Source organism: Ochotona princeps, chromosome 11 (genome assembly GCF_030435755.1).
Source record: "Ochotona princeps isolate mOchPri1 chromosome 11, mOchPri1.hap1, whole genome shotgun sequence".
In the NCBI taxonomy this organism is placed as follows: Eukaryota; Metazoa; Chordata; class Mammalia; order Lagomorpha; family Ochotonidae; genus Ochotona; species Ochotona princeps.
The window spans coordinates 15,082,276-15,095,308 of NC_080842.1; the positions used below are offsets into that span (position 1 = coordinate 15,082,276).

The following is a 13,033-nucleotide window of genomic DNA, read 5'->3' on the forward strand; positions in this document are numbered from 1 at the left end:
GCCCACAATGCCAAATCTGGCAGCCAGAAGCTTCATCCAGGTCTCCCATGGGGTTGTCAGGGACCTAACTACTTGTATCACCACGGCTGTCTCCTAGAGTCTGCGTCAGCAGGAAGCTGGAGTCAGGGATCCCATCCAGGCACTCTTAAACTGGACGAAGGTGTCTTAACTGCTACCACAATAGCTTTTTAATGCTCACCTTCTCTCTGTGTCCTGTGTCTGCTCCCCCACTTCTTTTTCCTTCCAAGTGTGCCTCCAGCATGGGCTCATTTGTCTCTGCTCTGCTTAAGCCTACACTGTCTGCACTAACTCTGCTTACTTACGGCTAGCAGGTGTTTGGCTCCTCCAGCATTCACCGCTGCAAGATGGCCATAAACAATCCAGGGTAAGAACCACACAGTGGAAAACATCTCCATGGAAATGACTGGAAAGTGACAGGATCTCCTTTTTACCAGAAAACCACAGGATGGCCTCAGGCATGGCTGAGGTCAGCTGCCGACATTCATATGGGAAATCTGCAGCCCACGGGTTGCCCAAGGTCCCACATGTAGGGCTAGTTTGTGGCAGCATTGACTGGAATGACTGGGAGTCAAAATGCCTCTTTATGCGTTCAATTCCAGGTCGGTGGTAGGTGACTGTGATCCTTGGTGGTCTCTGCAGCAGCCGAGGCTCTCTCTTTCTCTCTGGTGGTCTGGCACATGCTCACAGTGGCTCTAGGTGGCCTCTCCCAGCATCAGAGGCCATCTGCTCCAAACACACATAAGACCTGCTTCTTATGGTGCCTGGAAAACAGAAGTCCATAGCCAACATCTCACAGCAGATCAAACATGTGGCAGCCTGTATTGTCCAAAATGCTTTTAGCTTTTACCCACCTGTACACTATGCCAGAGACTGGCCACCCCTTCCCGCATCCCACCCTCCCCCTGCAAGAGGAAGGAATCTATGTCCCCTCTACTTACCTGTGTGGCCTTTGGTGGTAGCCTAGACCAACACAGTGATGCAAATGTGATGTTGCCCAGCTTCAGAGAGTAATTCAGATGAGATGGCTTCTGTGGGTATCCCTCTCTGCTCTACCCCCAAATTTAGACCTATCAGAACAAAGGTCAGGATCCTTTGGCCTAAGGAGACATTGACAGATGGCTGTCATGACCTCCTCTGTGAGGTCTCCCCGACCTGGGCACCAGAGCTGGGAGTGAGCGAGTCTTCAGTGACCCTAGTGCCAGCCACTGCTTGGTTGCACAAAAAGGCCCCAGGAAGTGCCCAAGGTAAGTGTAAGGCTTGCACATCATGGGGAGGAGAAGGGGACTGGGCATTAGGTGCTGTCCACAAAGGCAGAAACTGCCCAGGCAGAGGCAGCCACATGTGAAGCTATACCTCAGAAACACAACAGCCGCCAAGGGGTGCCAGAAGTTCCTGGGAGTGAGAAGAAAGCACTTCATCTGCAAAGGCAAGGAAGGGCACAGACAAGGGGCAAGGGGCAGTGGATGCTCTCAATTTCACCTAAGAAAGGCCCTCTGTGTCTGCACTCTGTATAGCTGTAACCTTGAAAAGCCAAGGTTACAGAGAGAGCTAGAGGGAGAGACAGAAAGATCTTCCATCTGTTGATTCATTGTGTAAGTAACAGCAATCGCCGGACTGAAGCAAGCAGCCAGGAGCTTCATCTGTGTCTTCTATGTGGGTGCAGTGACTCAAGCACTTCAATCATCCCCCACTGCTTTCTCAGGTACATTAACAGGGAGCTAGATTGGAATTGGAGCAACCGGGACTTAAATCTGTGCCGCTTTGGGATGCTGGCACTAAAAGTAGCAGTTTTACCAGTGCATCACAACACTGACCCTAAATCAGGCATTTTCACACACACACACACAAGATGAGCATCAGAAGAGTAAGAGCAAAAAAGGAAGAAGTTGGAGACAGAATCCTGGGGACACCACTGTTTAAGGCATAGGAAGATGAAACCGAATCCAGGAGTGACAGTGCAGGAGCAGGGTAGCAGGCAATGAGTCCACAACCAAGGAGCCTCATGAGTGTTTACCCATTCCTGCACCAAGGGACCTGTCCCAAAGAAATTTGTCTCTAGGTGGAGACCACGAATCCCTCTTCTCCCATGATTTTTTCCCATGATTTGGTCTTTCTAGAGCTATTCATTGCACAACCTTTGAAGACTTCCACAGGTTGGCACCAAATATTCATTTGCGATTTACCACTTAATGGCAGTTACAACTGCTGTGTACTTCAAATTCACCCACTGCCTGCAATGGTTTTGGCCAGGAGTTGGCTTCATTCTTTAGGTATTCATCAGATTCTTCAGTAACAACATTCTTAGCACATGGAAAGCAGAGCATTGTGGCTTTTGGATGTGGCCCAATTGATACAGTAATCAGATCTTCAGGTATTTGCACATGGTATGGTGAATTAGCACATTCTTCAGAACAATGGGGAATCCATCAAGCTACCTGCATCTAATGAATAGTCATGGTGCCCTTCACAGAAATGTTGAACTCTGAAAGCCTTGTAAGATGTCACTGACGCCAAACTCTTAAGACTTGTAGACCCTGGGAAGGGGTCATGTGAAGGCAGGGGCCAGAAGCTTTTAATTTAACTGGAAGGAGAACAAGCAGGGGATTCTTGATTCTATGTGGGGCTGACCTGCAGGTAGATATCCATTATTGTTGGGTTAGAGGGTGAAGATGGGTTGGCTGTGGATTAATCATAGACCTGCTCTCACCAGGCGAGCACAGGGCCAGGACTCATTTTCGAGACACAGAAACAAAGATGTCAGAAGTGAAACAGCTCACTCAAGGTCAAACCCAAGCAAGAGCCAATGATGAGATGATTCCTGGGGCTGTGCTCCTGCAGGTTTGTTCACTTCTGCCAGGTCATCTCCAGGCCACCTCTAGTTTTGTCTTATATGCTCTATGCCAATTGCTATGAATGTGGAAAGCAGCAGATCCTGATCCATGTTAACAAATGTTTTTACAACACTAGCAGCCACTTGTGTGTAAGGACTTTGAGCTTTTCCATTGTCCACATAAATGCAATTGCTGGATGTATATACAAAACCCATAACTACATATCAGATAATCTAAGATGTATTAAAAGGAGAAATAAAAAATTAAAAACCAAAGAAAGAAAGAAAGAAAGAAAGAAAGAAAGAAAGAAAGAAAGAAAGAAAGAAAGAAAGATGCTCATGGTGACCTTAAAACAGGTGTGTAGAATTGTATCTGCAGAATGAATGAAATTATGACCTGCTTCACAAAATCTCATTATTTTTATTTTATTTTTCTTTCTCAAGCAATACGGTCATGACTGTTAAGAGCACATAGAGAGTGAATCAGAGAATTAGACTCCACCCTATATCTGTTTCTCTTTTTCTGCCTTTCAAACAAAATTAAAATAAATGAATAAATTTTTTTAAAGTATGTGCTGCTTCCATGGTGACTGGGACTGGGTGCAGGCCAGGCTGGGATAGGTTGACACATTCACTGGTGTGAGAGACAGCCAGAATGGGTGTGAGCCAGCCAGGCTAGGCCACAGCACCAGCTGGCAAGTATTAGGACTGGGTGTGATTCACGTGAAGCTGGACCACAGTAATCCTGGCAGGCACAAGACCCAAAGCTGGGAGCATGCCTGGCAGAAGAACTGTGGGCACTCCCTGCTAGGCTGTAGCTTCTGCTGGTGAGCACAAGAACTTGGGCTGAGGCAAGTGGCAGCAACTATTGGCATGCATGAAGGTAGAGTTTGGTGCAGGGTAGGGCTGAGCTAAGCTGCAGCACTCGTGGGTGTGCATGGGAATCTGACGGGATGAGGGCTGGACTGCACTAAGCTAAACTGGGGTTGGCACACACAAAACTGAGACTGGGAGCAGGCCTGGTAGGATCATTGGAAGTTGCCCTGACTAAACTATGGCACCCACTAGTATGAATTAAAACTGGCTTTGTGGTAGGCTGGCTAGGCTGGGCCACAGCACCCATCTGTTTGTGTGAAATATGGGGCTAGGGTGGAACTTAGCTGGCAGCTGCATCCACCAGTATGCAGATGACAGACCGAACGTGACCCTGCACTGGTTGGTGTACACAAGAGCTAAATCTGAGGTCAGCCCAGATGAGGTTTCTTGGGGCGACTCCCAGCTAAATGGCAGGACTCAAGCCCCAGCCACAGGGAAAATCAGAGGATGTGTTGTCCAATCTTGGATTGCATGTGTTGAGACAGGGCCTTCTCAGTTGCTGGTGCTTGTGCAGTGTATAACATGCCCAGATGCACACAGGGGACATGACAGCCAGCTCATCTAAGCCAGCAGAGGACATCAAACTCCCTCATCAGAGGATGGAAAACAGAACAGGTTGAACAATTCTGACCAAGCTTTGCAACATGATCCTGGCTTTGTGGATGCTATATGGTGGACTTTGTCAACCATTAAACCTTGGAAAAATTTTCTCAACCCTGGAGCATAAAACCAACAGCTTCTCAGAATTATCAAAACTACTGAAGTGACGGAGAATAGAACAAATCAACCATTTACCCCTGCCATGTGTTGGCAGTGAAAATCTGAGCAAACGGACTCTAAGGTTGATTATGCCAGCCAGTGGATTCTGGAGAGATATCATCGTGCTTGGAATGGCAAGATTGGCAGCAATTCGGAACAGCTGAACTAGCAAAACCACTTGAGTAGTGTTCTCAGAGCATGCCTCATGTAGGGGACCTGGGATGGGTAGGAAGCTGGGTGGGGCTTCTCCCTTTATCTCCCTCCTTACTTCAGATACAAAAAATAAATAAATAAATAAAAAGAGAGAGAGAATGTGGAAACAATGGTCTTACCCACTTTCCTGGAGCCCTTGATCTTTTGTGCCCTAATCAACTATATAAAGATTATCAAAATAAAATAACAATTAAAAAATGAATAAAAACTACTGAAGTAACACTGTTGCTCACATCAGGCATCTAAGGTATCATCAAGTGACTATCTCCCATCCTCAGGGTGCTGTTGTAGTTTGACAGCAAGGGGCAACCCCTTCCCCTTGCTCCTCTGTGGACACAGAGGAAAAAAAAAGCCTGAAAACATTTGTCCCATCCACCTCCTTCCATACCTGGTCCTTTCCATCCTAATCAGAGGCTCATATAGGCATGTATCCCTCCCAACTATGTAAACAATATTAAGAAAAGAAAAAAGAAAAAAATATTTTTGAAAAATGTTAGAGGGGTTGCTATTATATTGCTAAGTTATATTATGTAAGTTAAGCTGCTGCTTGAAATACCCATATCCCAACACACTGCCTTAGGCTGAATCCCACTTTTATTTTCTGCCCAGCTTCCTGTCAAAATGCATGGGAGGCAAAGATGGCCCAAATACTTGGGTTCCTGCACCCATTTGGGAAACTGGCTCCTAGTTTTAGCCTAGTTTGGCCCTGGCATTCGGACAATGAAGCAGTAGATGGAAGATCTCTCTCTCCCTCTCTTTCTGACTTTCAAATAAAATGAAAATAAGCAAAACTTTTTAAAACTCTGGAAAGACTTTTAAAAGAAGTAATTAGAGTGTTACGTGTTTGTGTGCATAAAATATATGAAATTCTAATGTGATTCTTTTCCAGAAACTTTCTACTCACCAGCATCTCAAGTTCAAAGCCCTGGTAAGCCAAACAGGGTTCCCACTCCCTGACTCAACTCTCTTCCAGTATGAGATTTCATGTTCTGCTCCAAGCCTAGCATTTCATCTACACAAAACAACTTTTTTTAAAAAAAGAGATTTATTTATTTTTATTGGAAAGTCAGATATACAGAGAGGAGGAGAGACAAGAGGACGATCTTCCATCCGATGGTTCACTCCCCAAGTGACCGCAATGGCTGGAGCTGAGCCAATCCGAAGCCAGGAGCTTCTTCTGGGTCTCCCACATGGGTGCAGGGTCCCAAGGCTTTGGACTGTCCTCGACTGCTTTCCCAGGTGACAGGCAGAGAGCTGGATGGGAAGTGAGGCAGCCAAGATTGGAACTGGTGCCCAATATGAGATCCCATTGCGTTCAAGGCAAAGCCATTGTGCTGGGCCCTCAAAACTTGTTATTTTATTTTATTTTATTATTTCATTTCATTTTAGATACAGACAGAAAGCGAGCTTCCAAGTCCTACTTCACTGCCCACATTCTCCACAATAGTCATGACTGGTCCACAATAGTCATGGCTGGACCCTGAGTCTTCAGACCATCACTGCTTCCTCCTGGGGTGTGCATTAGCAGCAAGCTGGAGACAAGAGTGGAGCCAGGTACTAACCCAGAGTCTGATAGGAGAACCCTCGATCTTTGTATCAGCTAAGGTTTACAAGGAAACAGAACCAGTAAAATCTACATCAATACACGTATAGGAGAAGATTTATCATGAAATTGGTTTTCATGATTACGGAGGCAGGGAAGTCCCACTGTCTGCAGCTTGGGAATAGAGAACCAGTAAAACCAGTGCTGTAGTACAGCCTGAGATCAAAGGGGAAGTGACCCTATAACACCCAGACTGAACAGGAGGAGGTAAGGGAGCTGGGGTGAGTCCTAAAAGCCACAAGCCAGGGAACCGCGAGTTCCAGTGCCCAAGGCTGAGAGCTGGCTGTGCAGTTCAGAGGAAGAGTTTGCCCTTCCTCCGTCCACCTTTCTGTTCTCCCCAGGTCCTCAATTTCAGTGCTGGTGAGAGTAGACCTTCTTTACTAAGTCTACTGATTCATATGCTGGTGGCTCTGGAAACAGACTTTTAGGTACACCCAGCAATAAGGAACTCCCATCTCCTTACTCAGTAAAGTTGACACAAGGGATGAACCATCACAATCTATAAACATTCCTAATTCTCCCATCTCTCCCTGCTTTTATTTTCCTACCTAAAAAGGTCTATCACATAGTTTCCATCTGGAAAACTCCTTGTCCTCCTCCACAGATCAGCCTAAATTCTATCTTTGGAGGGTTCTATCTGCACAGCTCCCATTACAGCTGGGCCCCCTGTTGTGTGTATCTGTTTAGATCCTGTCACCTCCTGCTATGAACTTCTGAAAAGGAATGCTGTATATATTGTACCTGCTGTAGCCCCAGGGTCCAGCGCACAGTTCTGAGTCTGTTATAATATTCCAACCGAGTGGATAGATCTGTCAAATAATGGATGGAAGGATGGCCAGATGGATGGATAAACAAATGCAGGGACAGATAGGTGAATGAGCAGATATAAGAATGATAGGTGGGTGGATGGACAAGTAGTCATATGAAAATCTGATCACATGGCTTGCAGGCTTTCCAAGGATATTTGCTCATCTGTAGCTGCTGACTCTGTCCCCCACTGACATGATCCCCATCACTCCCTACCATTAGCTAACCATGACCATTTGGATATTCTCAGCTAGTGGGCCTTAACTGTCTCTGCTGAAGTGAGGTAGGGATCCCTTGAGTCTCATCTAGATACACAATCAAGTGCTATGCTAGGTAAGGATTCAGTCTTAAGGATCATGTGTCACCTGCCCTTACATTCTCATAGACTTCCCAGTACCTGCTTGCTTGCCTTGCGCATAGACTACTCTCATCTCCGGGCTCCTCTGCATCTTGGTAATATTCTGTTTCATAGATTCCATCCCTCTCCTGAGGTTTCTGCTGACAACTAGCTCAGGAGGACAAAGGGAAGAGTACCACCTGAAATAGGTGTATCAACTTGGCCCTGGTTCCCACTCAAGAACCTGGATGCATATCTTGCCAAGTAACTACCTTAACAGCTTGATCCAGTTAGACCCAGGAGTTAGTTGTCAATTGTGTGATAACAGAGAACAGAAAAAGGGGTGAGCTCCCAGGTAATCTTCCTTTTGCTTTCTCAGTCAAAATCATAGGCAATATTGTTGCTGCATCACTTTTTCAAAATAATTACTTTTTATTTTTTATTTGAACAGCAGATGTTTACACAAACAGAGGAGAGACAGAGATAGGTCTTCTGTCTGCCGATTCTCTCCCCAGATGGCTGCAATGGCCAAAGATAGCTGATCCTGAAGCCAGGAACCAGGAGCTTCTTCCTGGCCTCCAACATGAATGCAGAGGCTCAAGGCCTTAAGCCATTCTCTGGTGCTTTCCCAGCCTGTTAGCAGAGAGCTGTGTTAGAAATGGAGCAATCAAGATATGAACTGGCACCCATATGGAGTACCAACACTGTTAGGTGGAGAATTAGCCTGCTGTGCCATGGTACCTGCCCCAGTCATTTCTTTCTAGACTCAATGAGCAGATCCTATCTATGTGCTGGAGAAGGCAAGCTGCCTCAGAATGTACTTGAGGGATTGATTCCAGGCCCCCAATCTCTAAGAATACCAAAATACATGAATGCTCAAGTCCCCTACATAAAATGGTATAATATTTGTGTATCTATGCAAATCTTCCTGTATATACTTTAAATCATCTCTAGATTATTCCCGGTGTCTAATAAAGAGTAAATGTGGTTGCCACATTGTTTAGAGAATAGTGGCAAGGTTAAAAGCCCATACACATTCAGAACAGGCACAATCTTATAAAAATGTTTTTTTCAAGTGTGATGGACTGAACTCATAAAGTAAAATGCATGGATTCTTGGGGCTGATGGCACAGCCAGCAGGCAAGCAGACATCATTGCTTCTCTCATAGAGCTTAAACTCCAGCTGTCCAAGATAAACCACAAACAAGAAAATACACAGCAATAGAAATGACTACAGATGTGACAGCTGCTACAATCAGGATGACTTGAGTTAGCTAGAGTGATCAATAGGTCTCCCTGGTCAGGTGACACTAATGTTAAGCTCAGGAGAAGGAAGAGGCTAATAGGGAAAGAAAGTTGTGGTGGGAGCCACGTGTTTTCTGTGCAGAGAAGGGGAAAGCAAGTCACAGGTCCAAGATGTCCCTGCTCAGTAGCTCCTTCCACTGAGGATAGAACTTTTCAACACAGCTCTTTCAGAAACAGTCTAAGAGTCCAACATGTAAATGACAGCCCCAGTAGGAGGCAGGCAGATGGAAATGGTGAATCTGAGGATGCGCCCTTGGGAAATGCTGTGACAGCTGCCATGTAAGGAGCTTTAAGTGACTCTCATAACACCTCTTGTTGCTTGAAGGTGTCTCGCATTCAACAGACATGGTTCCCAATTTGTATGGTTCAGTAATGGCTTGTCATTCATTTCCAAGGATCAAGACAAGTGGCGTTGATGTGATTACCCAAGATATAAGTGTCCTGCCCATGACTGCAGTCAGAGGTCCGTGAAGACAGACAGCATTTGTATAGCGCCTGAAGCCGCACAAGGTGAAAGCCAGGGCAACGGGAAAACGCAGCCCGGAACAAGAAAACTATACATTGCCTTCCCGAAGAGGTCAAATACCCCAAATGCTTCTTTGACCAGCATAGGTAGCTTATAGAGACTCTTTATTGCTAGAAGGGGATTTTATGAGTCACTTTCTGTTCTCCCATTTCTGTGAGAAACCTCTGAAAGCAACTAGTCATTGTACCCAGGGCTGCTAGGAACACTCAAGAAGCTCTCCGTATCACAGGTTGATAGAGCAGGTGACTGACAAAGCTTAGCGATGACCTCTTATTGCCTCCTGCTTCCCAGTACAGTTCAAAGGGATTCTACACATGTACTTTGAGGTGCTTTGTGAGACGAGATGTAGCGCCAAGCCCAATAGTTAATGTTGGGTTTTATAAACAATTAAACAACCATCTGTTGTTTGTTTCAGCAACAGAGAAAACAGGGCTTAATTATTGTAGGGATCAGAATGGAGATGGCACTCTGGGTTTGGCTCAGTTGTCCTAAGCATCACACTCCTAAAGCTAATACACTGGCCTGTTTGCAGTGGCTTCCCAGTCAGATGGTGGGCACCCACACAACAGCAATCCTGGCTTGCCCACTTTGCATTTTCAGTCTTAACAAAACATGGAGTGCCAAAGTAATTTATGAGGTAAGTGCAATGAATGAATGCTGATCCTACAAAGACAAAAACCTCATTTTTAAGTCAGAGCTTTCCTTTTAAAATTTACACAAGCGTTGTTGTGAATGGGCTGATGTCTAGCACTGATGCTGGTGCAGTTGAAACACCTGTTGCCCTGTTCTTGCATGTTTGTGTTTGATGGGTGACTTTGGTTGGCCTCTATTCCTTGCTGACGTGGCTTAGCTGGCCAATCCAGTCTCTTTCCTTTGCTTTCTTGCTTCTAGATTTGGAAGCTGGGAGGAAAGGCATCTCCTTGGTTGCCCTGACCTTTTAAAAGATGAGGGATGGGGAGAGCGACAACTGACTTGGTGGCCTAACAAGCCAATCTTCTGCCTGCTAGTGCAGGAATCCCATATGGGTACCAGTTCATGACACAGCCACTTCACTTCCAATCCAGCTCTCTGTTTTTGGACAAAGAAAGCAGAAGATGGCACCCATAAGTTCCTGGCTTTGGATCAGCTTAGCTCTGGCTGTTGCGCTACCTGGGGTAATGAGTCTTAATCTATCTTCCAAATAAAAACAAAATAGGAAATAAAAAAATAAAAGAGATGATCAAGACAGGTGCCATGGTACAGGGTGTTTATCTACAACCTGAAGTGCTGGCATCCCACATGGGCACTGTTTCATGTCCTAGCTGTTCCATTTCTGATCCAGCTCCCTGCTAATGTGCTTCAGAGATACCAGAGGATGGCACAGTCTCTAGACCCCTGCCAATAATGTGGGAGACCCAAAAGAAACTCCTGGCTTCTGGCTTTGGCCTGGCCCAACTCCAGTAGTTAGGGCCATTTGGGAGTGAACCAGCAAATGGAAGATACCTCCTCTTTCTCTTCTTTCTCTCTAACTTACCTTTCAAATAAAACAATCTTTTTCATTTTTTAGAAATTTACTGACTTTTATTGGAAAGCCAAATTTCATAGAGAGCAGGAAAGACAAAAGAAAAGGTCTTCCATCCACTAGTTCACTCTCCAAATGGTTGCAATGGCCAAAACTGAACCAGTTTGAGACCAGGAGCCAAAGGTTTCCTCCAGGTTTCCCACATGGGTGCAGATGCCCAAAGTCCTGACCATCCTCCACTGCTTTCCCAGCTTATAAACGGGGAGCTGGATTAGAAGTGGAGTATCCAAGACTCAAACTAGTGCCCATATAAGATGCTGGCAATGCAGATAGAGGATAAGCCTGTTATGTCATTGCACCAGGCCCAATAAATATTTTTTAAAGAAAGTGTATGCTATATAGTCTGCAAGGACATTCCCTTCCACACCTCTATTGAGGTATAGCATTCTATAGCATTATATCATATAAGATGCACTTCCTGATTCTGTAAAGATTCCTTCCCTAAACTTGCAGTGATGCTTGCTAAGACAGTCCATTGTTCATGCTTTCTTCCACTCTAGATTCACATACTGAAATCTTGCCCCCAACGCAATGGTATTATGGCTTCAGATTGGCTTAGTTCCAGCCATTGCAGCCATTAGTGGAGTGAACCAGAGGATAGATCTTTCTCTCTGTATCTCCTTCTCTCTCTATATATAAAAATTTTAAAAGATATGTGGGGGGAGGAGATGCTGATACACCAGAGACAGGGTCTGGGAACCTATGCACAAGTGTGAATGAGTGTTGGATAGTGGGGCTTGTTAGGTTGAACTAGGCTTCAAAACCCATTGACATATATGAGAGCTGAATGGGTTTTGGGACAGATTGGACCAGTCTGCTGTACATACTGGCAGGCAGGGGCTGAGATTGTGGGGGTTATTGCAGGTCGCTCCAACCAGTCTGCAGCTCTCACTGGTTTGCATTAGGACCAAGTGTGTGGTGGACAGAATCAGACTGGACTGCAATACCCACTGGTTCATGTAGAAGACAGGGCTGGAAACAGAACTGACTCAGCAATTGCAACCACCAGCATATGCACAATCTGATTTGGGCAACAGACTTTGCTGGACCCTGTATTGGCAAGCACACAAAAGAATCAGGACTGGGGCCCAGCAGCCTGGCCTAGCAGCTAAAGTCCTCGCCTTGAACGCGCCGGGATCCCATATGGGTGCTGGTTCTAATCCCGGCAGCTCTACTTCCCATCCAGCTCCACTTCCCATCCAGCTCCCTGCTTGTAGCCTGGGAAAGCAGTCAAGGACGGCCCAAAGCTTTGGGACCCTGCACCCGCGTGGGAGACCTGGAAGAGGTTCCTGGTTCCCGGCTTCAGATTGGTGCAGCACCAGCCGTTGTGGTCACTTGGGGAGTGAATCATCAGATGGAAGATCTTCCTCTCTGTCTCTCCTCCTCTCTGTATATCTGACTTTGTGGTAAAAATAAATAAATCTTTTTAAAAAAAGAATCAGGTCTGGGATCATCTCAGATGAAGTTTCTTTGGGGATCCCCCCAGCTGAATTGCTGATCTCATAACCCCAACCATGAAGAAAAGTGCAGGTTCCATAGTCTGACTATGGAGTGCATGTGTCAAAGCTAAACTTCCTCAGTGGCTCAGATGGGGCAGTGGACAGCATATCCAGGTGCACATGGAGAATATGGTAGTACACTGGAGCCTGCATAGGACACCTGGTACCAGAACACAGGGCAGAACAAATGGATCATCAACTATCCCAGTCAAGTGTTGGCAGTGAAAAAATTGGGCATGTGTAGACTCTAAGGTGGACTATGTCATTCAGTGGATTCTGAAGAGATTTCATCATGCTTAGAATGGCAAGATTAGCAGCAATCCAGAACAGTTGAACTAACAAAACCACTTGAGCAGTGCCCTCAGAGCAGCCCCACAATGGGGATCCTGGGATGGTTGGGAGGGTGGGTGTGGTTTCTCCCTTTATCTCCCCCCGCTTCCCCCAGATACAGGAAGGAAAAAGAAAGAGAGAGAGAGAGAGAGAGAGAGAGAGAGAGAGAGAGAATGTGGAAACAATGGTCTTACCCACTTTTCTGTAGCCCTTGACCCTTTGATCCCTAATCAACTGTGCAAAGGTCATAAAAAAAAAAAAGTGTGCATGGGCCCTGGATAGTTAGACAGAGTCCCATGCTGCACGGCACAATGCCAGAGGACCAGGCTTGGGGATTTGTGTGATCACAGGCATGGGGGAGCTGCA

At 45.9% G+C, this 13,033-nt stretch overlaps 1 long non-coding RNA gene across 1 annotated transcript; it reads left to right on the forward strand.

The window, feature by feature from the left end:
- Positions 1-244: 244 nt before the first annotated feature.
- On the forward strand, positions 245-7,770 carry LOC131481455 (uncharacterized). The gene is made up of 3 exons (XR_009246349.1): positions 245-332; positions 6,089-6,253; positions 7,582-7,770. It is a non-coding gene; the product is annotated as an uncharacterized LOC131481455 (long non-coding RNA).
- Positions 7,771-13,033: the final 5,263 nt, after the last annotated feature.